Raw genomic sequence first — 25161 nt, forward strand, 5'->3', positions numbered from 1 at the left:
CCTCCTGCTTTACTGTTTTCTCCTTTTTCCTTCATCTGTTATGAAAGTCTTGGGTAACCATGAAGTTTATTTGCCATGTTCTTAATTTACTCCTCTCATTTTTTATTATTCCCAGTGGCTCTCCTTAGCAGCCATATTGGAAAGAGTAATGAACAAACTTAATGCTTTATTAACCAACAGACCTTGAATGTCAGCAAAGTCTTCTTTCAAAGAAATGATTTGTTGAAATTTACCTATCAGTGGTAACATTGGATAGATACTGGAGGATTTTATTTGGCTGGACGTGCTCACAGTCCCTTATACTGAAATAGCTGCCCTCAAATGAGGTATCTGTTATGACTGTGGAGTCAGAACAGTTAAATTTTTATTTATGAAAATGAAACACAACAGCAGCAACAACAAAACCACTAATTCACTACCTCTTTACAAAGCGCTATAGACCATTGCTCCTTGAAAGTTTTGTTTTTCTCACTTGGATAATCTTAGAGGACACGGCATGATGGAGAAAAGCCAGCTGGCTGGACGTGAAGGGCAGGTTGAATCCCTTTTTCAACATTTAATATTTATGTTCTCAAATATATCCCCAAACATTTGAGGATATTGATGTTACGACTTTATTTTGCTATCTCTGAGTCATTGCGCTGCCAGAGCCCTCATTTAACTAACTGTGATGAAAGAGCAGCACAGATAGTCTGTCCTGCAGAGGACAAGCTGTAAACTTTTCCTGTGAAATTTATCTTTTGTACTTTGATATTTTTGTTACCAAATGTCCCCTGTGCTTCACAAGCTTGTGGATAAAATGAAATTGCATTTGTATTTACGACCCACATTTCAATGGCTTTAAAACCTCTCCCAGTTTACTAGCAAGGTTCCCCTTCCCCAATTTTTCTAAGGCTCCCCAGGGATGCTTACTCATGACCATGAATCAGTTATCTCAGAATAAATAGGAATTCAGACCTTTTGTCTGGACCCCACTGAGACTGACATCTGGATAACTTTATCTGTCAGGTAATCCAATCTGTCATCAGGTGCCTCCAGGTTCATTGGAGCCCCATCTCCTTAAGCCAATGAGAGCAGGCTTAAGGGCCCCAGGAGATTCATTGAACTATGGTTCAGTTAAATTTTCCATTCCTCCTGGTTCTGATGCCTCATTTGCTGATCCCATTGCTATTACCATTGAAGCTCTCATCTCTTTGGAGGCTTTGTTCAGCCTTGAAATCTTCTTGCACTGAGGAGGAAGACATTACTTTCCTTGGTATCACCCTCTGAAGGAAGCTGCCCACAACTAAACTACTTGGGTTCCAATTTTTATTAGTTATGCTGCTTCAGTTCTTTGGCTGCACATACACAGAGTCGTTTTACCAGACACACCCATGGTGCAAGAATGACTGAATAAGCATGGTTTCCAAAGTTAACCAAAAATAGAATCCAGAAGCAACATTTCTGTCTATAATGCAGGTCCAAACCCCTTCTTCCTTACGTTCCGTTTTCAGTCAGAAGCCCTCATTTTCCTTTATTGAAAAGACATGATTTTATGTTTTTATATATAAAATATACTTTAAATTTTGAACCTTAATGTTGATGGTGGATTGGTGAGTGGAAAAAAGAGGAATCATAGTCCAAGTTTTTATCTTCCATGAGACTCCTATTCTTCTACATAAATTTGTGTCATCAAATGTAGGTATTGAGGGAGGGCTTTTTCCTCATTTCCTCTTGAGCCAAGCCATTAGGGAAGGAATGACATCTTATTTCTATCACTGATTACATATAAGCACAGATTTTTCCTCAGGTAAAACTTCTTGTAAATGTTTGCATTATTTGTGATAAAATGTTTTGGATTCTTAGAATTAATGTATTCATTTTGAGGTATGTCAAAGACCTATGATATGAGGTTAGAATGTCAGTATGAGAGTTGAGGTAATGATTGTAATGTGAAGAATATATATGAGCAACAGTCTCATTTTTTTCTAACTTGAAATAATAGCATTCATTTAACTTAAATGAAAACAGCATGAATTTAAGTGATGAAGAGATTTGTAAATTACGTGGTAGGTTTTTCCCTTTTCCTCTTCTTAATTACCCATGTTCTCATTATATTTTTATTCAGCTAGCATCTATTTTAATTTTAACTAAGTTATGACTTAGAAATACCTTTATAAATTACATGCAATCCTCACTCTTAAGGAGTTAATGATCAGAAGAAACTGAATAGGTTAAACACACACACACTTTGCACTTTATTAGAAACTCAAAAAAGGTCTGAGATTTCACTCTATTTAAATGCTTACCAGGGCTTCTCACATGGCTCAGTGGTAAAAATCAGCTTGCCAGTGCAGGAGATACAGGGGATGTGGGTTCAATTCCTAGGTTGGGAAGATTCCCTGGAGGAGGAAATGGCAACACACTACAGTATTCTTGCCTGAAAAATTCCTTGGACAGAAGAACCTGGTGGTCTACAGTCTGTAGGGTCGCAAAGAGTTGACCGGCATAATACATGAGATTCCTGACTCAGAGAAAAGGACAAGGTCAATCTAGTCAAAGCTATGGTTTTCCCAGTAGTCATGTACAGATGTGAGAATTGGACCATAAAGAAAGCTGAGTGCTGAAGAATTGATGCTTTCCAACTGTGGTATTGGAGAAGACTCTTGAGAGTCCCTTGGACTGCAAGGAGATCTAACCAGTCCATCCTAAAGGAATTCAACCCTGAATATTCATTGGAAGGACTGATGCTGAAGCTCCTGTACTTTGGCCATCTGATGTGAAGAGTCAACTCATTGGAAAAGACCCTGAAGCTGGGAAGGATTGAGGGCAAGGGGAGAAGGGGCCAACAGCAAGAGATGGTTGGGTGGCATCACCAAGTCAATGGACATGAGTTTGAGCAAATCCAGGAGACAGTGAAGGACAGGGATTTCTGGCATGCTGCAGTCCCTGAGGTCGCAAAGAGTCAGACATGACTTAGAGATTAAACAACAACAACAACAACTCATGCCACAGCAGGTGGCACGAACCTCATACTCTCATGGAATCCTTCCCGACCCCCACCAAATTCCATGGTGGCAGTGTAAAGTGCCCAGGTAGATGTGTATATAGGAGGTTGATATCAAAGCTGAGGATCCTAAGCTTAGGAAGCTCCCAGTGTTGTAAAGGCAGCTGCTAGTGAACTTGCCTAACCTCAACTTGGTACAAGTCATCTTCTTTGGTATCAACACATGTTAGGGAAAAAACCTGCCTTTTTCCCCCTCGAAGGAAGACATTATCTGTGTCTTGAAAGACAGTTTGCCATACAAACATCCTTGAAAAGATAGTTGGATGCAAAAGCTGTCAATATCTTTGCTCAAATGGGCAAAAAGGCAAGAGCCTTATGGAAAATTTTTTCTCAACAGTTATCTAGAAACTAACAACAGGGTGATAAATGCTGTAGAAGAGTTATGGGTATGCCACAGAGAAGGGCACAACCAAGTCTGACTCCTAGAGTCTAGGAATAAAGAGAGATGCATTGTAACCTGATAAGAAGGGAAGAAAAACCCATACAAAAATTTTATAAGCCTGAAACACTTACTGCTGCTCCAAGACTGCCCTCTAGTGTGTGAAAAGGCTTCACCTCCCTGACATTTGACTTTGATGTCTGCAGGATGGGAAGATGACATGTGCATCTCTGAACACTGTTTTTTGTTTGTTTTTTAACTTAATTCTTATTTTGCATTGGAGTGTGTGTGTTATGTTGCATTAGTTCAGGTATACAGTAAAGGCAAAGTAACTCAATTATGCATATATATTTATCCATCCTTTTTAATTTTTGGCTGCACCACAAGGCATGCGAGGTCTTAGTTCCCCAACCAGGGATCAAACCCACACTTCCTGCAGTGGAAGTACTGAGCCTTAACCACTGGACTGCCAGGGAAGGCCCCTTTTCAGATTTTTTTCATGTATAGGTTGTTACAGAATATTGAGTAGAGTTCTCTGTGCTATATAGTAGATCCTTGTTGATTAACTATTTTATATATAGCAGTGTGTATATGTTAATCCCAAGTTCCTAATTTCTCTCTCCCTCTCAACACTTGTTCCCTTTGGCAACAGGAAGTTTGCTTTCAAAGTCTGCGAATCTGTTTTGTAGATAAGTTTATTTGTATCATTATTTTTAGTTTCCACATATAAGTGATGTCATATGACGTTTATCTTTGACATTTCACTTAGCTTGCTAATCTCTAGGTCCATCCATGTTGCTGCTGATGGCATTATTTTATTCTTTTTTAATGGCTGAGTAATTTTCTATTGTGTGTGTGTATATATATATATGTGTGTGTGTGTATATATATATATACACACACATATGCTCAGCACTAAGTCATGGCTGATTCTTTGTGACCCCACGGACTGTAGCCTGCCAGGACTGTAGCCTCTAGTCTCCTCTGTCCATGGAATTTTCCAGGCAAGAATACTGGAGTTGATTACCATTTCCTTCTCATAAATAACATATGCCACATCTTCTTTATCCACTCCTCTGTAGATGGACATTTGGTTGCTTCCGTGTCCTGACTATTGTAAATAGGAATGTATGTATCTTTTCAAATTATGGGTTTCACCAAATACATGCCCAGGAGAGGGATTGCTGGGTCTTACAGTAGTCCTATTTTCTTTTAACGAACCTCTATACTTTCTTCATAGAGGTTGTACTAGTTATATTCCCACCAACAGTGTAGGAGCATTCCCTTTTCTCCACACCCTCTCCAACATTTATTGTTTGTAGATTTTTTTGATGATGGACATTCTGATTGGTGTGAGATGATATGTTATTGTAGTTTTGATTTGTGTTTGTTGCTCTAGAACTTAATAATGTTGAGTATCTTTTCATGTGTTTTTTGATGATTTATATGTCTTCTCTGGTGAAATGTCTATTAGATCTTCTGCCTATATTTTGATTGGGTTGTTTGTATTTTTTATATTGACCTGCATGATCTGTTTGTATATTCTGAGCACTGTTGCTTTGGAGGTGAAAATTGGCTCTCTAGTATGCCACCTGGGTATCTATTTCTCTTGATGCTTCTAAGAATTTATACATATTTCTCTCGCCTTGAAGCTTTGTGCCTTTATGTGGTGAGTTTAAGGGAACATTTTCTCTTGGAACTGGACAACAGAAGAATAGCTTATTGGTTTTGATAGCTACTCTCTTACTGCCTGTAGAGTATAACTGTATGACATGAGAGTCTGTCACAAATAAAAGGAATCATGAAGACAGAATTTTAGAGCTAAAAGGTTCCTAGAGTTATCTAGTAACCCCTTCTTTTTTCCTTCCCTATTTTGTCTTTCTCAAATACTTGAACTGCTTATTATGTATTCATGAACCATGCTGGAGATACAAAAGCGAAGAACAATGGTACTTTTCCTTAATGTCCTCACAGAATAGTATGAATAAAGAAACATGGTCAGTCAATTATGAGAAACCGAGATAAATTCGAAGACAAAGGGAACTGCAAGGGGCTGTGACTAGGAAGCCTGATTCAGATAAGGAGGCCATGAATGAATATTCACAGAGGATAATTCTTGAGTTGGGTTTGGAAGGATGAGCAGGGGACATGAGGGAAAGAATGGGTAGGGAAGAAGTCTTCCCTAGTGACTCAGATGGTAAAAATCCTCCTGCAATGCAGGAGACCTGGGTTCAATCCCTGGATTGGAAAGATCCCCTGGAGAAGGGAATGGCTACCCACTCCAATATTCTTGCCTGGAAAATTCCATGGATGTAGGAGCCTGGCAGGCTACAGTCTGTAGCATCACAAAGAGTCAGACAGGAATGAGCGCTAACACAAATTCTTATCAGGGCTTTTAATCTCATGCTGGAAGTCTGGATTTTATCCCAGTTGGTACCAAGGAAATTTTGGAGGATATTTATCAAGGAAGTGATATTATCAGATTTGCATTTTAGGATGATTATTTTGGCAGCAATGTGGAGAAAAATTGAAAGGCGAAACACTGGGAACATTGGAGATCAATTAAGATACTGTTACAGTGACCTAGGCAAGAGATTGATGAGGCTCTGATTCAGCCATTAACAAATAGAATGAAAAGAGTGTCTAGACACTAGCAATAAAAGCAATAGAATTAGTAAAAGATGAGGGAAAATGGGAGCAAGTGAGGATTCAAAGATGACTCTGAGGTATGTTGTGTAACTGGGTAGCTGGGCTATCATAAAACAGGATTAGGAGAAAGAAACTCTGATAGCAGTCAAGATTAGTTAAGGTTTTGATGTGCTGTGACTTAACCATGTCTGGATCATCCGTACAGAAGTAGCATCTGGACTCAGGTAAATAGGTATAGGAGCTCACTTCTTTTGTGCTCTTACATTACTTGATCTGTATTTATTCCAATTTTTCATTTCTTTCTGCAATCCCTTTTGAAGTTATCATGCTTGAACAATGGACAGGCTATTGCAAAGCATTGCTGGTTCTCTACTTCACTGAGTACATTTCTTACCTCTGAATGCTCGTATATCTAAAGGTACTTCTTTCATGTAAATCTTTGCTTCATATTGAATGTGACTTGAAATTACTGTAGGGTTTGCACCTTTATTTGAAAGTCACTTAATTCAGTGGTTCTGTGTCATGAAAATGTTTTTCAATAGAATCTGCTTTTTTTCCCCTCTCTCTGTGGGAAGTGTTTTGATTGTTCTGCAAATGTGCATAGCATTCTCAGAACTCTATTCAGCTTGCCCAATACTTTTTGAATCTGTTGTAGATTCATATGATAACAAAAAAATAGTTTCAATTCTTTTGTTACTATTTGCTGTTTGGGAATTTGGTTTCTACATTATATTTATTCAGCATGAATAATTTAAGAATAGGGTATATAATGTGGCATTTTACACACTTAAAAAAATGATTTTTGCTCCATTTCTTAGTCATCTTTTGCTCCATGCTGTACAGTTGAACCTCTTAACAGTAGCAGTCAATTTTATTGGTAACTTAAGATCTACTTCATCTTTTGTATTACAGTGAATATTGAGTATAGACTTACTTTTTAAAAGATTTTTCATCTTTTTTGAAGAGAATGACTCCAAGAAGACACAAAGAAATGGTTTATTTCCATCAGAGAAATAAAACAATTAGAAAGGAAACAGCCTGAAGTATATACACTTAGTTGCTCAGTTGTGTCTGATTCTTTGTGACCTCATTGGCTGTAGCCTGCCAGGCTCCTACATCCATGGAATTTTCCAGGCAAGAATACTGGAGAGGGTAGCTATTTCCTTCTCCAGGGGATCTTCCTGACTGAGGGATTAAACCCAGGTCTCCTGCATTGCACATAGATTCTTTTTTTTTTTTTTTGCACATAGATTCTTTACTGTCTGAGCCACCGGGGAAGCCCTTGATCCTTTCAGATATTTTGAGTCTGCATCTTTTCCTGGGCATGTATGGTCACTTTCTAATTTTCCCTATATAAGCAGTTGCTTTAGGATGTCCTAATCTTTAATTTCTGGCTTCCAAAAGAGGGAGGAAGAAGTTATTTGGGGAGAAAGAGAGCCAAGCCTTTAGGTCCCACTTCAGTCCTGGAGGGTGAGGCTTGTCAATAATAGAAGGAGACACAACAGTGGCCACCCACATCTATGTCTGCACTTTGTGATCAGAAGCAGCAATCAGCAATCAGAGCACAGACCTCTGACATTTGGAGGTCAGGGTCATTTTTGTCACCCTGTCTCCTCCAGGCTATGTACAGATTGCTCCAGGATCACATGCACAGCTGCCTGCCATGGAGTTGGTGTTGGGAGATGGGCAGCTGCTTCTGTACTAAGAGCTGAAACTGACCAAAATTAACTGCAGTTTCCTGTCCACGCCTTCCCCTGGAAGGTCCAAGGTTTCAATAGACTCCAGCATTCGGAAATAATCATATCAGACAGATTCTGCCAATACAGCTAGCATGTGAAATGAGTGCAAAGTAATGCTCAACATCTTTCAAGCTAGGCTTCAGCAGCATGTGAACCGAGAAATTCCAGATGTTCATGCTAGGGAATTCAGAAAAACATTTACTTCTTCTTCAATAACTACACTAAAGCCTTTGATTGTGTAGACCACAACAGACTGTACAAGATTCTTAAAGAGGTGGGAATACCAGATCACATTACTTGCCTCCTGAGAAACCTCTATGCAGGTCAAGAAGCGACAGTAAGAACCGGACATGGAACAATGGGCTGGTTCAAAATTGGGAAAGGAGTACATCAAGGTTGTACATTGTCACCCTGATGTAATTTCTGTGCAGAATACATCATGCAAAATGCTGGATGAAGCACAAGCTGGAATCAAGATTTCTGGGAGAAATATCAATAACCTCAGATATGCCAGTATACCACCCTTATGGCAGAAAGTGAAGAGTGAAAGGTGAAAGAAGAGAGTGGAAAAAGCTGGCTTAAACTCAACATTCAGGAAACTAAGATCATGGCATCTGGCCCTATCACTTCATGGCAAACAAATGGGGAAACAGTGGAAACAGTGAGAGACTTAGGCTCCAAAATCACTGCAGATGGTGACTGCAGCCATGAAATTAAAAGATGTCTGCTGCTTGGAAGAAAAGCAATGACAAACCTACACAGTGTATTAAAAGGCAGAGACATTACTATGCCTACAAAGGTCCATGTAATCAAAGCTATGTTTTCCCAGTAGTCATGTAAGGATGTGAGCGCTGGACAATATAAAAAAGGTTGAGCACCAAAGAATTGATGACTTTGAATGGAGGTGCTGAAGAAGACTTTTGAGAGTCCCTTGGACTGCAAGGAGAAGAAACCAGTCAACCCTAAAGGAAATCAGTCCTGAATATTCACTGGAAGGACTGATACTGAAGTTGAAGCTCCAATACTTTGGCCACCTGATGCAAAGAGCCGACTCATTGGAAAAGACTCCGACGCTGGGAAAGATTGAAGGCAAAAGGAGTAGAGGATGACAGAGGATGAGATGGTTGGATGGCATCATCGACTCAATGGACATGGGTTTGAGCAAATTCCCAGAGCTGGTGGAGGACAGGGAAGCCTGGTGAGCTGCAGTCTGCTGCTGCTGCTGCTGCTACTGCTAAGCCACTTCAGTCGCGTCCGACTCTGTGCGACCCCATAGACGGCAGCCCCCCAGGCTCCCCTGTCCCTGGGATTCTCCAGGCAAGAACACTGGAGTGGGGTGGCATTGCCTTCTCCGGTGCTGCAGTCTATGGGGTCGCAAATAGTGGACATGATGGAGTGACTGAACAGCCACCCGCAGTCCATACTTGGGCTCTCCAATGTTGTCCTCTGTCACTGATTTCTCATTACTGACTAGGCCATTTCTATGAGTATGCACACACACCCTAGGGCCTTCTTCCTATTAAAAAGGCAATAACAAAAGCAGACTGTCTCGATCCATCATCCCGTTCTGCCTACCATCCTGTTTCCACAGCTGGTCTTCATTTTCATACTTCCTGTTGTTGTTCATTGACTAAGTCATGTCCGACTCTTTGCTACCCCATGGACCGCAGCACTCCTGGCTTCCCTGTCCTTCACCATCTCCCAGAGTTTGCTCAAACTTCACACTTCCCACTTACTCTTTTTTTAATAATTTTTATTTATTTAATTTTATTTTTGACTGTGCTGGGTCTTCACTGCTGTCCGCAGACCTTCTCTAGTTGTAGTGAGCAAGGGCTATTCTTCTTTACGGTGCTCAGGTTTCTCATCGTGATGCTTTGCTTGTTGCGGGACGTGTGCTCTAGGCGTGTGTGCTCAGTAGTTGTGGTACGTGAGCTTTGTTGCTTCACAGCACATGGAATCTTCCTGGTCCAGGGATTGAACCCATGTCCCCTGCATTATCAGGGAAACTCTTATCCACTCTGCCACCAGGCAGTTCTTCCCACTTACTCTTAATCCTGCTTCATCACTTCAATGAAACTGTTCTTGTCAGTCACCAGTGACCTCCATGTCCCCAAATTCAATGGAATACTAATTCTTGCTTTAGAGCTTGTTCTTGATGTATCTTCTGCTTATTTCACTCTCTCCACAGTGAAGTTCATCTAAACCCATTTTTATAATGCAGCTTACATGCTGATGATTATCAAATGTGTTTATCTAACCCTGACGTTTTCTCTGAGAATGTCATATAGACAAATGCTTAATTGACACCTTTATTTGGAGGTCTGCTAAGGTTTTTAAACTCTACACATTAAAATCTGAACTCCCGACTTCACTCCCAAACCTATTAATCTCTTAGTCTGTCCTCAGATCAGTTATTTCCTCAGTGACCCAAATAGAAAGTCAGGGAATTGCTTTCATTTCCCCCTTTCTCTCATCCCCCATTCACAAACCACAAGAAAGTATTCTTAGTTCCTCTGTAATATATCTTAAATCTGTATACTTCTATTCTTCACTATATTCTAAGCCCTAATATTTCTTACCTAGAGTGCAGCAAAAGTATCCTGACTAACCTCTCCATAATTCCTCCTTTACAAACTAATGTTTAAAGAATACAATAGATCTTGCCACTTATGCTCAAAACAGTCAGTGGCTTCCCCATGCTCTTAGAATAAAATTATATCTCTTCAGTATGACCTAAAAGTCCATACCAGCTGCTTACTTAAACTTCATTGCATATTTCTCCCTCCTCTTTCTCTAGGCAAGGTCTTATCTGATTTAGTGGAACTACTCTAAGGACAACTATTATAATGAAAGGGTTACATAATATATGATCTAAGGTTGGCAACCAAGAGGTAATTTTTTTTTACCCTGTTACTGAGGGTACAAACAGCCATGCTTTGGGTATGTAGATTAGTAGGAAAAGTCAGATTTATCATCTTTTCCTGCTGTTTTGACCCTCACTTCATCACCTGGCTCCCCCAAAATGTGTATAAAGACCTCTCTGCTGCTCTCCTCCAGGGCTTGCAAGAAACAGGAAGGATAAAGACAAGGCACACGTTGGGAAAACCATACCTGACCCCTCACCCTCTTGGGTGTGGAGGTAAGATTTCTTAACTAGCACCTGGCTTATTTTTTATACTTTGAAGTTAAACATTCTATTGTTTAACTTACATTCTCTAATTTTTTCACATGGTATAAGTTGTCTGATTTTGTACAGCCTAGGATTAAAAAAAAAAATCCTGAGTGGGGAATATCTGGTGCTTATAGCAAGCATTTGTTTGGTTTGTTGTAACTGAAAATAAATTTTGGATAATATTAGAAACTGACAGTCTGAGTAGATTTTTATCTCCCCTAAGTAGGATCAGGATTGCCGAATATTTCATAAATAACTGCTCACGGGATTTAGTCCTTTCAAGCAACCCATAATCTGTATGCTGTAGAAGAGCGAGTGGATCAGTGATACTACTTTCATTCTGTTTTACTAAAAATTATTTATTCCTAAAAAAAAGAATCATTTATTCCTTAGCAATCACTGTGCTTATGTGACATGCTACCTCATGACTACTTTACCTGACCCCCATAATCCATTTGTGATGTTTAATCCTGCTCAGAACCTTAGATACCAGCTGGTTTTCCTGACAAGTCTTATAACTGATCTTTCCTGATAAGTCTTATAACTGTTCTTATTCCCTCTGTTTAGGCATATGTCCCATGTCACCCCAGAAGTGGCTGTCACGTCACACGACATGTTTTTACTGATAATTCTGAAATTATTTCCCCCCCAAAACAGTGTCTAATGTAGTGATGATTTTGGTGTGTTTTCCCTTAAGTGAGAGCAATATAATTTGACTTTAACACTGTCATTTTTAAAAATCCATTAGTAAGTTACAAGTTACTATTCCTTTTACACAAAGTGCCATTAAATAACATTGAGCTATGTACACATGTCAAGGATTTTACAGACTTGTAAAATAGCAGGCCATTTCAAGGATTTCTTTCTTGGTAGAGACATTTATAGGCAAAAGAGAAGTGAGATTAAAAAGTAAATTTAGTTTCAGGTCTAATGACAGTCATCTGGGTTGGGTGGGTTACTAGTTTCTTCAAAGAGGTTTTAATCCATTTTACATCCATCAGAAATTGCTTAAACAGTTCATCAGGACTACTAATCTTTTCTTGAGATGAGGCTGTACATTTTTTTTTCCAATTTCTCCTTTATTTATTTATTTTTTTTCCAGTGGGTTTTGTCATACATTGATATGAATCAGCCATAGATTTACACGTATTCCCCATCCCGATCCCCCCTCCCATCTCCCTCTCCACCCGATTCCTCTGGGTCTTCCCAGTGCACCAGCCCCGAGCACTTGTCTCATGCATCCCACCTGGGCTGGTGATCTGTTTCACCATAGATAGTATACATGCTGTTCTTTTGAAATATCCCACCCTCACCTCCCACAGAGTTCAAAAGTCTGTTCTGTACTTCTGTGTCTCTTTTTCTGTTTTGCATATAGGGTTGTCGTTACCATCTTTCTAAATTCCATATATATGTGTTAGTATGCTGTAATGTTCTTTATCTTTCTGGCTTACTTCACTCTGTATAATGGGCTCCAGTTTCATACATCTCATTAGAACTGATTCAAATGAATTCTTTTTAACGGCTGAGTAATATTCCATGGTGTATATGTACCACAGCTTCCTTATCCATTCATCTGCTGATGGGCATCTAGGTTGCTTCCATGTCCTGGCTATTATAAACAGTGCTGCGATGAACATTGGGGTGCACCTGTCTCTTTCAGATCTGGTTTCCTCAGTGTGTATGCCCAGAAGTGGGATTGCTAGGTCATATGGCAGTTCTATTTCCAGTTTTTTAAGAAATCTCCACACTGTTTTCCATAGTGGCTGTACTAGTTTGCATTCCCACCAACAGTGTAAGAGGGTTCCCTTTTCTCCACACCCTCTCCAGCATTTATTGCTTGTAGACTTTTGGATAGCGAGGCTGTACATTATATTACGAGAAAAAGATTCTGTCTCAGCAGATTTGGATAGTTTTTTAAAGTCCTCCTTTTGACTCAGAAAATCTTCAAAAATCTCTCTCAGACCAAAAAAAAAAAAAAAAAAATTCTCATTGCATATTTGTGCTAAGATCACTCACTGGATTTTTTTAGCCCAGTCAGTCTCTTTTATATTTTTTAATAAATGGCAAAAATTAGACATAGGTACAATCTATGCAATATATATGGAATCATGCTTGCGATGGTGTTTCATCAAATACTGATACTCCTTTCCCAGTGTAATAGGAAACTTTCCAAACAAAATCTTGTGGCAACTCAAGATCAATATTAGCTGTTTTATATAGTCTATGGACTAAAGCTTTTATATTATCTATGTTCTTTTCAACATGGCCTATTTTATTTACCTAAGTTCAATTAAAGGTGTTGATTAATGCCTTTGCTGTTAGCTTAACAAAACTTGAGCTACTCCTTTTTAAAGACAGAGAATTCATTTCTATTCAGAGATTAAAAAAAAAAATCCAGACTTCATTATTGTTCCAGAATTTCCTTTTCTCTCCTCCCATCCATGTCCTTTCTTCTCTTCTCTCTCCTCCTTATTCATCTCCTTCTTTCCTCAACTTTTTCTCTCCTTCCTCTCCTCAATTCTCTACTTTCCAGTTCCCTTCCCTTCCTCTTTTTTCTTTAATTTTTCCATCTTTCTTTCCCCCTTCCTTCCAAACCTTCTTACTTGTATCTGCTCTTGTCACCTTGTTTACTCTGAGGCTAGGAACCAAAGATTAACCACCATTCCTAAAAATGTAGGACTGATGCTAAAGCTCCAATACTTTGGCCACCTGATGTGAAAAGCCAACTTATTGGAAAGACCCTGATTCTGGGAAAAATTGAAGGCAAAAGGAGAAAGGGGCAACAGAAGATGAGATGGTTGGATAGCATCACTGACTCAGTGGACATGAATCAGAACAAACTACTTGATAGCGGAGGACAGAAGAGCCTGGCATGCTGCAGTTCACGGGATCGCAAAGAGTCAGACACAACTTAGCCACTGAACAACAACAAAAATCATTTTTCACCTCTAAGAACTCAAATTCATTCCAGGAGTGATGATATATATTCTTGTAAGGCTGGAATCCTATTAGTCATAGAATGGGTACTAAACCAAATTCCATGCATGAAGTGCAGTTCTAATTCTTTTAGAGTGGGCTTGCCACTTAATGAAATGTATGTACTTTGCCTTCAAGTGTGACATTTCTGGTACAGTTATGATTATAAATTTGGTTTTTCTAATTATGTTGAAACCATGCAAACTACATTGCCATGAGTGGTGTACAGGGAATCAGTAAAGACACTGTGCTTATATAATAGTTGACTTATTTAACAAGTAGCTTTATAGCAAGGCCAATTCATATATATACTATTTTTACAAAATCATTGTAAGTACTATCAGCAGTTTGATTATTTACAGACATTATGGGGTTAGAATTAGTGAAATTTATACCAACATCTTTTATCTAAAATAATTGTGAATTTTTTCCCCAAGCTCAACTCATTTTAAAACACTCCTGAAATTCCAAATATTAGAGTTATTACACTTAAATTCTTTTGAGAGTCCACTAATTACATTTACAGTTCTCATATTAAGAATTCATAAACTCAAAGCTTTTTTTGTGGATTCCATTGGATCTTCTACATAGACAGTGATATCATATGTGAATAATGACAGTTTTACTTTTTCCTTTCCTGTATGAATTTCTTTTATTTTTTGTTCTAGCTTTATTCATCTGGCTGAAACTCCTGGTACAGTATTGAACTGAAATAGTGGAAGCAGACATCCTTGTCTTGTTCCTGAGATTAAGGTGAAAACATTCATCATAAAGTCTAATGTTACTTATACATTTTTCGTAAATGCACTTTATCAGGTTGAGGAAGTTCTTTCCTATTTTCAGTTCATTGAGAAATTTTTTATTAGGAAAGGATGTTGGATTTTGTTAAATCCTTTCCTATATCTATTGACGTATGCTTCTTTCCCCCCTTTTTCTAGTTACTTAATGTGGTGAATTATATTTATTGATTTTCAAATTATAAGCTGATCCTACATTCCCGGAATAAAACTAACATATTAAAAAGTTGATCAGTTGTTCTACCTACTTGTGACCACTGGACTATAGCCTGCCAGGTTCCTCTGTCCATGGAATTCTCCAGACAAGAATACTGGAGTGGGTAGACATTCCCTTCTCCAGGGGTCTTCCTGATCCAGGGATCAAATTCTGGTCTCCCACATTGTAGGCAGATTCTTTACTGTCTGAGCCAACAAGGAAGCCCCATTCATGATGTATTACGCATTTTATATGTTGTTATATTTGGTTTGCAAAATTTTATTTCAAATTTTTGCATGTATATTAATGAGGGATACTGATCATTGGTCTTCTTGTCGTATCTTTGTCTGGTTTTAGTAATACAGAAATGCCCTTTCTTGTTAGAATGGATTGTGAAGTATGCCCTCCTTTTCAATTTTTTGGAAGTGTTTCTGAAAAAGTGATACCATTTCTCTCAAGATATTTGGTAGAATTCACCATTGAAGCCTCCAGGGCTTGGAGTTTTCTTTGTCAGAAGGTTTCTACCTAAAAATTCAATTTCTTTTTTTAATATACTATACAATATTCAGTACATATAGGGCTGTCCAGCTTATTTAGTTCTTCTTGAGTGAGTTTTGGTAGTTTATGCCTTTCAAGGAATTCTAAGTCATTGAACTTGTTCAGTTTATTGGTCCTTTCCTCCGTACTCTGGTCTGAAACTACCAAAGTACTTGGTTGGGACAGTCATAGGGCTCGCCTTATTCGTTGTTCATATCTCAAGGATCACTGTCTTTCATTGCTTGATGTTCAGTATCTTGAAAATTATTACATATTTTGTACATATTTTGTTTTTTTCAGGCAAGAGAGAAAATCCAAAATTCTTTATTTGGGCCAGAACCAGAGTTGTTGACCCAGGTATTTTAAACCCATAAATAAAATTTTCTTAGAAGTCAATTTGTTGGAAGTGACTGTATCAGCCCAAATTCATGAACATGAGTATACTTCTATCCATCCTCAGAAGTAATGCAATTACTACATTATATTCATATTGATAATTTAGGTTTGGCTGAGCTTCATTTTTTCACTTAACTCAGAAAATGTGGAGCCTATCTATCCGAACTCACTATTGATAGTGTACCTCCTTTCAGGGGCCAACCATTGGTTCCAAAGAGAGAGAGTCTGTGCTTCAGGGGAGTAACAGAGATGATGGAGTATGAAAAACACCTGCTCAGTTTATTATGGTGTTTGTGGACTTATCCTGGATAGATCATCAATGGAATTATGGCTGAGTAAAATCATAAGTTTCTAAGAAAAAGAAATAGCCACATATTTGCCTAAATTACTAACCAGAGTAGTAATACATTACAACTACCAAAGGAATGTTAACTTTACACAAGTGAGAAATCCCTTATTTTTCTGGTGGATTTGCTTATGATTATTTATATTTGTGAAATATGCCAGAACAGCTCAATTCTCAATAAACCCTTCTCAAAGTACATATATGCAGCAGTTTGGCAAAAATCCTGACATCTGGGTAGAACATGAAGAAAACAAAAATATTTTTGTACAGCCTACAAAGACCAATTTTATTTGTGAGCTACCAGAGCTTGCTTTCTCTATTATACATAACTTCTTTTAAAATTTAATCTTATTACCTCCAAATGTTTTTATTTAAAATATATATGTACCACATAATGAGATGATACTGCTTAAATAAACCATTAGTTTTAAAATGCACGTTTTTTTAAGATTTATTTATTTGTGGCCGTTCTTGGTCTTCCTTGCTGTGTGAGGGCCTTCTCCAGCTGCAGTGAGCAAGGGCTACTCTGCAGTCTCAGTACACAGGCTTCTCACTGCAGTGGCTTCTCCTGTTGCGGAGTATGGGGTCTAGGCATGTGGGCTCTGGAGAGCTGGCTTAGTAGTTGGCACAGTCTCTCAGCATGTGGGATCTTCTGGGACCAGAGATAGAACCCGTGTCCCCTGCATTGGCAGGCAGATTCTTCACCACTGAGCCACTAAGGAAGCACTCAAGCACACTTTAAGACAATGTTTCATTCTGCTAATTTTATCCTCTTAAAATGAGTATTAAGAAGAACAAATGTGTGAATGAATAAGAGCACATAAGTAAAATTACTGTGTAGTCACCCAGTGTTTTTGTTTTATACGGTTGTTTGTGTCTCTACTTGCCAAGTGCCATATCCTCTGTCACAAGGAGAGAGTTCTATTTATTTTAATTACTTAAGTTTTTCTAAGCCTTAGGTCTTAAAGTTAATTAAGTCTGAAGTCATAAATTTAATTAAGGGTCTTAGACTTACAATTTAAGTTGACATTAAAGAATGATAAATTTACTTGGTATTGAACGTTTATCCCCCAAATTTTACTCAGATAATATAAATAAGGTAACTGTGTGGATTTAGGTAATATATTGCATTGCTTGAAGTTTACAAGAACAGTGCTCAGATGCTCGTTATTTTGATTCAGTATAGCTTTAGATACGTATTTACATCTCTGCGATCTTGAAAGGTCAGTGCAGTTAATGATTACTTATTCATCTATAAGACAGATATAAGTTATTTCCAATAAATTGACTCCCTGTCAGAAAAGAAATGAGGATCAGGCATGAATAAAAATGTTGTTTGCATTTTATCCCACACTGTGAAAATGTGTAATCCATCCAAGTATTACCATAATTAACAGTACTGAATATTGTAACCTTTATATAAAATATTTATTTATAAGCATTTATCAATAATTTTATACTAATGTTTAAAATTTTTTGAATAATGGTAAAATCTTAAAACAAAAACTTTTCTTAAGATTGGCCTGATGGCTATCTGTTTACCTTTTGCTTTGTTTTGTTTTTTTAAATCTTAGTCACCAGGGACCCTAACAATTAAATGAAATATATTCATTCCCTTTTTTGGAGAATTTTGTGTCTTTCTTTAATTGGAACACAATCATTTTTAGAATTGTATGATTGGGCCACCTAATTGCTCTCTTACCTTCTCTGTACATCGCTCAACCAGTGCCTGCTTCACCCACACCTACACTCACAGCTCACCTAACTACAAACTTGTCCCCGTCCCAGCTAGTGATTGTCCATCTGTGCTTGTGTTCAGTCATGTGCGACCCTTTGCAACCTGTAGTCCTCTGGCAAGCTGGGGCCAACCAGGCTCCTCTGTCCATGGGATTCTCCAGGAAAGAATACTGGAGTGGGTTGCCATTTCCTCCCATAGGGGATCTTCCTGACCCAGGGATCGAACCTGCTTTTCCTGTGTCTGCTGCATTGCAGGCAGATTCTTTACCTCTGAGCAGTTGTGGAAGCCCATTAGTGATTGTTCTAACCTTTAAATCAGCTCATCTCCAACTGTTAGCTAATCAAAGGGGCCATGAGAGACGTGCCCTTTTGCTAGTTCCTGGTAACCAATGAGCCACCTGACACTAATTACTCGATAAATAGTAACCTCCCCTCCCCTGGGAGCATGGACTGCCCCCTGTTCTGCCCACCAGTTATACGCCATGCAGTGCTGCTCCAGGACCTTGCTTCAGAAATGTAAGTAAGATCCCTTATCCATTAAACAAGGGGTCCCCGACCTCTGGGACCTAATGTCTGATGATCTGAGGTGGAGATATAGAATAATAATTGAAATAAAGTACACAATAAAGTGCTTGAATCATCCCCAAACCATCCCCCAACCCCTGAACCGGTGGAAAAACTGTTTTCCATAAAACTGGTCTCTGCTGCCGAAAAGATTGGGGACCCCTGGATTAGACTGTTGATGCTTCTGTCGCCGCCAACTCCAGGCTCTTCCTTTGGTCTTAAAGCTGGGAAGGTACAGGGCTTGCAAGCCTGGCAGGTACAGCCTAACAACCATTTTACAATCTAATCAACAATATATGCGAGTTCCAGTTGCTCTGTATCCTCACCAATATTTGGAGCTGTCAATTTAAAACAAATTTAGATTTCTAACCTTTTAGTGTAACTCTAGTGGAATTTCATTGTGGTTTTAATTTGCATTTTCCTAATATGTTGAGGCCTTTTCACATGTTCATTGTTTTCCTTTATGAAGGTATATCCCTGCCAATTGCCTGTTAGATTTATTTGGATTGCTTCCTTTTTCATATTAAATTATAGCAGTTATTTATAGATTCTAGAAACAAGAAATCTGAAATGGATTTGGACTAATTTGAACAGCTCTGAAATCTCTGTGTTTACATGAGTTTTCCTAACTGCTGCATTTCTCAAACCAACACTTACTTTTGCAGATTTTAAAAACCGTTTTCTAAGACTTTTTGTTGGCAATGTTATGATGCACCTTGAATCTCATCCAAAGTGACTCTTTGATGATTGAACTTTCACTTTTCACTCAGCTTTGAATTTCAGAATTTAGTCTTAAAAAGTAGCATCCAAAATGTTCCTATCTTTATGTTAGGATATGTAGTACCAGAGTGTTATAAAAATAATATATGCAAACTTAGTAGTTTGCTACTAGCTCTTTTAAGTTTTGCATACAGTTTTATATTTTGGCTCAAGAGAAGATCATTTAAATTCCCTATCAACTTTGAAGAGTAATTTCTAAATTGATTTTGTTATCAAACCAAATGAGTCTGCTCACCAGTGCAGTAAAACCAATCTACTGACACAGGTTGTGGTGAAGGAAAATGTGGTATATACTGCAGGGCACCAAGCAAGGAGTGCCAAAAGCTAATGTACAAAGGAAAAGGCCTGAACTCCCTGATGGAAAGGGTTTAAAGACAGGGTGAGGAAGAGGGTTGTGGGGTACATGATCAGCTGGTGGAAATTCTTCTGATAGATTGGTGGTGAGGTAATCAGGAGTCAACATCGTCAACCTTCTGGTTCCAATTGGTCTGGGGTCTACATGCTTGTGGATGGCATTCAGTTAGCTTCTTCCGTCTGGTGGAGGTTTCAGTGTCTGCAAAAACAGCTGAAAGGATATGGCTCAGAATATTCTCTACAGCCCTTGAGAAGGAGCTAAAGGTTCTTGCCTTTTTAGTGGATAAACTATTATTATTTTGTCTTGCTTAACTATTTTCTTTTGTTACTGCATTTTCTCACTTCTCTTTGGAAGAATTAAATAAATTCTTTATAGCTTAGGGAAGACCTAGGAGTCCAAAATTTTCCTACAGATAAGAGGCAGGCAGAGGAAAATGGTAGGATCTGCCTTGGGAAGGCCCCATGAGGTTCTGCTCAGTTATCATTTTATTTAATTTTTTATTTTAAATTTAAAAGTTTATTAAATTTAATAAATTATTTCAGGAAAACTTGTAAAAAAAACCTGTGAAAAACTGTGTAAATTACCTTTCATACTGATGCTTCAAAGGTCAACACTTTAAACACACTTACCTTATGTTTTCTCTTGTATTAGGTAAATATGTAAAAAGTATCATTTTTGAATCATTTGTGAATAGGCTGCAGGTTTGTAACACTTTGCATGCAGGCTCAGTTGTTCAGTCATGTCCAGCTCTTTGTGACACCATGAACTGTAGCCCTCCAGGCTCCTCTGTCCATGCAACTTTCCAGGCAAGAATACTGGAGTGGGTTGCCATTTCCTACTGCCGGGTATCTTCCCGACCCAGGGATGGAAAACACTTCCTCTGTATTGACAGGCAGATTGTTTACCACTGAGTCACCTGGGAAACCCCTGTAACACTTCATAACACCATAAACACTTCAGTGTATATTTCCTGTTAATGAGTATATTGCTTTTATAACCATGGCACAATTACAAAATCAGGAAATTAACACTAGTACAATACTATTATCTAATCCCAAGACCTGATTCAGATTTCACTAATTGCCCTGCTAATGTCCTTTAAAGAACACTTTAGAGTATAAAATCCAGTCTAGAAAGACACATTGCAATAGCTTTCCTATCATTTTACTTTCCTTCAATCTGGACTAACTCCTAAATCATTCTTTTTCTTTCATACCCAACATTTTTGAAGAGTGTAGTTCACTTATTGAGGTGAAATCTTCCTCAATTCATGACTGTCTGAGATTTCATTTTGATTAAACTTGGGCTATGCAATTTTGGCAAGAATGTTACAAAAGTTATGTTCTTCTCAGTGTACATTATCAGGAGCCCATCACATTTATGTTTTTATTACTGGTGAAGCTAACTTTGATCATTTGTTTAAGGTCATATTTGCCAGACATCTTCTTTCTTTAATTAAAATGTCTTCTGTAGGAAATTACTTTGAGATCTTGTAAATTATTCCTCTTCTTGTTGCTGAGTCCAGGCTTGTACTGCTCAGTAATACAGTGGTGGTATTCAGTAGTACAGGGTAGGCCAATAAAGGGAGAGATGAGTTTTTACAGTCAAGGAATGACAACTTTATTGAGAAAGCCAGCAGACCAAGAAGATGGTAGACTAGTAGCTCAAAGAGTCATCTTACCCGGGTAAGAATTCAGGCTTCTTTTTTATGAAAAGGTGGGGCTGTGTGGTTGGTTGCTGAACACTTTTTGGTGCCAGACTCCTTTGTTCTTGAAGTTGTTCAAGTGGGTCCAGATATGATGTTCCTATAAACCTCCAGCAAACCAAATGTTATTCTCTGTTCTGCAACTTTTTATCTCTATATGAATGGAAAAGTGTTATACCTGTAAAGATCAGGGCCTTGAGAATGAACTGTCCTGTATATTTCAGGTTATAGCCAAAATTCTTAACTTATAGCAAAAAGCAACATCATACAGAGGCCAAAGTTAAAAAAAAAAACCCAGATCCAATGTCGAGTCAGATTTGTGTTTCCCTATCACATTCTCCTCAACCTTATGCCTTCCAGCTTTAGTGTCTTGAATGATTTTTGCCTGAAGCAATTATTAATCGGTGGTTGTCAAATGGTGATTTTTCTAATTCCAGTATTCCTTCTACATTTATTACTTGGCATTCCACTATAAGGAAAGCAGTCTTTTCTGATAATTTGTATCAGTATGGATTCATGGGGTCTTGTCTCATTTAAAATGAAATAATCCATTATTATTGTTTCTTATTTTGATACTGAAATTGTCTCTTATTTGGCCACTGGGAACTTTTATGACCTTTTGCCAGGTCCCAATCCTTCTCTGAACACGTCCTTAAAAAGCAATTGAGAAATATTTTAAAGAACTCACACTTGAGACTTGTGTTGTCTGTTTGGGAATACCATATCCCCATAATCGAAGGCAGACACTAACACTAAGAAATTTTGTGGCTATTTGATTTGAACATTTCTCTAAGGTGACTTGTTTTAATTACATTAAAAGAGACCTTCAGTGGCCATTTGTGATATATTAAATATGGCCATAGAGTCTTTGCAGGCCCTTCCGTCAAACTGTGACATTCTTAGGTTAATGGAGTGTGCCAAGTTCTACTTTCACCTTTCTGAACTTTTTCCCTGAGATCACCATGTTTGGAAGCCAGTCTAGTAAAATACACCTAGAGAAAAACCAGGGTTCCCAGTGATCATAGTCATTACCTGTCTGACATGTGAGTGAGACCATCTTGGATCTTCTCATGTGGTTGACTCTCCAACTGAACTGGCTGCATGAATGAGCTCAGGCAAAACCAGCAGAAGAATCATTTGTTTAAATCATAGTATTATGAAGAATGATAAATCTTTTATTTTTATGCTTCAAATATTGGAATTGTTTGTTACTCAGCAATAAATATACCATCATAAATTCAAATTATCTGTAATTTAATAATTCCATGTTTTAAAGTATTAGAACTTTTCTCAATAACTCACAAACAGGCCAAAAGTTCTTTGGGATCCCCTTGACTGGAAGGTCTATTTGATTTGAATTTGATAGCCCCACTGTGACTAGCAGAATTTTTTTTTCCATTTAATACTGCTTTCATGTGAAGGAAAAACTGGGTTATTCAGTCTTGGTAGTTGGCAGACACATTTCTGAAAATGAATGAGGTTAGTGTCATATCAAGAAAAAGATTTCATAGTATTTGTTGCCAGTGATAAAATTTGAACTTTCAAGTACAAAATTTGCATTTTGGAAAACTTTTTTCTGCCACAAGAAGCTTCACAGCTTCATAACAGTCTTTTGATATTGGTGATGATACCAACTAAAGTGATGTTTTGGCTATTTTATAATGAAATTTGTCAGTATTTGGAAGATCCTCATAACTCAGGGAATCTGTATTTTCCATGTGACAAATGCATGATGTTGCAAAATTATATATGTGCCAAAAAGATCCATTTAAGCAAATGAAAACCATGGATTTTAATGTAATGAGATACAAAAAGTTTGTTCATGTGGTATCAAATTTCACATACCAACTAACCTTTTCAAAAGCTACCATTTATAGACTTGTAGTATCAAAGAGTTCACAATTATTTGAAAGGCTGTTAACTATTTTTCCCTTTTCCAAATATTTACCTGTGAAAATCCAGGTTGCTTCATTACTCAAACCAAAACAGCATGTTACAACAGGCCGAATAAAGAAGTGGGCGTGAGAATACAGCTTATCTTCTATTAAGCCAGATATTAAAGAGTTTTGCAAAACAGTAGACCAACCCTTGTCTTATAACTAAATATGCTTTTGTCCTGGGTAATTTTTAGCTCTTCATAGAAATATGGTATTTATGCTATATGAAATTGTTACATTTATAAAAAGAACTAAGAAATATGTTCATTTTTCTTTGGCTTTTAATTTGCAAAATATTAAAAATCCATGGATAGAACTCCCATTAAAAAGCTATTTGGCGTCCTCAATTCTTTTTAAGAGTATAAAGGAATCCTAAAACCAAAAGTTAGAGAACAGCTGCTCACAGCAAATGGGAAGCTGTGTATCTAAAAGATTCCCAGAGAATTTCTACTGACCGTAAACACAAGGGCCTACAAGCAGCTTCTGAAATACATAGGCAAACATATAGAGAATCCTGAGTCAAATACAATATTCTAGCCAGAAAGCAGACACAAATGTGTCAAAAATAAGCCCTGCAGGAAGAAGACAATATATACTCATGAATTCCTCAAACATCTCTAGAAGTTCTCAACATTTACCAGAACCATGGGGTACCATATCTAGTTACCCTTTCTGAGGGAAATTGATATCCCTTACATGTCAAATCACACAGTCCCACTCTGAAGGAGGTCAATGATAGGACCCAAACTGCAAACCTAAACTAACTTAACAAGCTCTCACCTCGGATGGCAAAATGTGTCAAAAATAGTCATCTTTTAAGATGGCTGATAGACAGTCATCCTCTAAAATGGCTAAATAATAGCCCCCCACCCCCCAGCCCAAATATGCCAATGCCTTTATCCCTGGAAACTATGAATCCCATGGAACCTATGTTACATGGCAAAAGGGACTGTGCAGATGCAATTAAGATTATAAACATTAAAAGAGAGATTATCCTGAATTATCTGGGTGTTAAGAATCATGTGAAAGTGTTAGTCGCTCAGTTGTGTCTGACTCTTTATGACCCCATTGACTGTAGCCCGCCAGGCTCCTCTGTCCATGGAATTCTCTAGGCAAGAATCCTGGAGTGGGTAGCCGTTCCCTTCTCCCAAGGATATTTCTGACCCAGGGATAGAACCTGGGTCCCCCACATTGCAGGCAGATTCTTTACTGTCTGAGCCACTACATTTGGACCTGTAAAAGTAGAGACTTCCTCCAGCTGGAAATAGAAGAGATGAGGTTGAAAGGGAAGTCAGAAAGATTTGAAGTGTGAGAAGGACCTGATGCACTGTTGCTGGTTTAAAGATGGAAGGAATAACAAGACAAGGGAACAAAGCAGATTTAAAAGAGCCAAGAAAGGTGTCCAGTTGATAGCCAGCAAAGAAACGGATACCTCACTCCTATAACCAGATGAACTGAATTTGTTCTTCAATTTGAATGAGTTCAGAAGGTTTATCCCCAGAGCACGTAGAAAGGAACATAGTCCAGCCAACACCCTGGTTTCAGTCTGAGACTCTAAGGCAGAGAAACCGACTGAGCTGCCCTGTTCCTGGACTTCTGATCTAAATACTCATGAGCTAAGAGGCTTCTGTTGTTTTAAGAGGCAGTAGCCTTGTATGGTAACTTGTTTTAATAATAATAGAAGACAGATACAATGGCCATTGAACTTTGACATGTGAACACGAGAGTGAGCTCAAGTTTTGACATATTAGCAACAACTTCAGTCCAAATCCAGGCACAGGAAGGTTAGGTCAACACAACAGAGTCTGACCAGCATGCTTTTGCTGCTGTTTGATCCCCTTCACTCTGGT

This window comes from Cervus elaphus, chromosome 18 (assembly GCF_910594005.1).
Source record: "Cervus elaphus chromosome 18, mCerEla1.1, whole genome shotgun sequence".
NCBI lineage: Eukaryota > Metazoa > Chordata > Mammalia > Artiodactyla > Cervidae > Cervus > Cervus elaphus.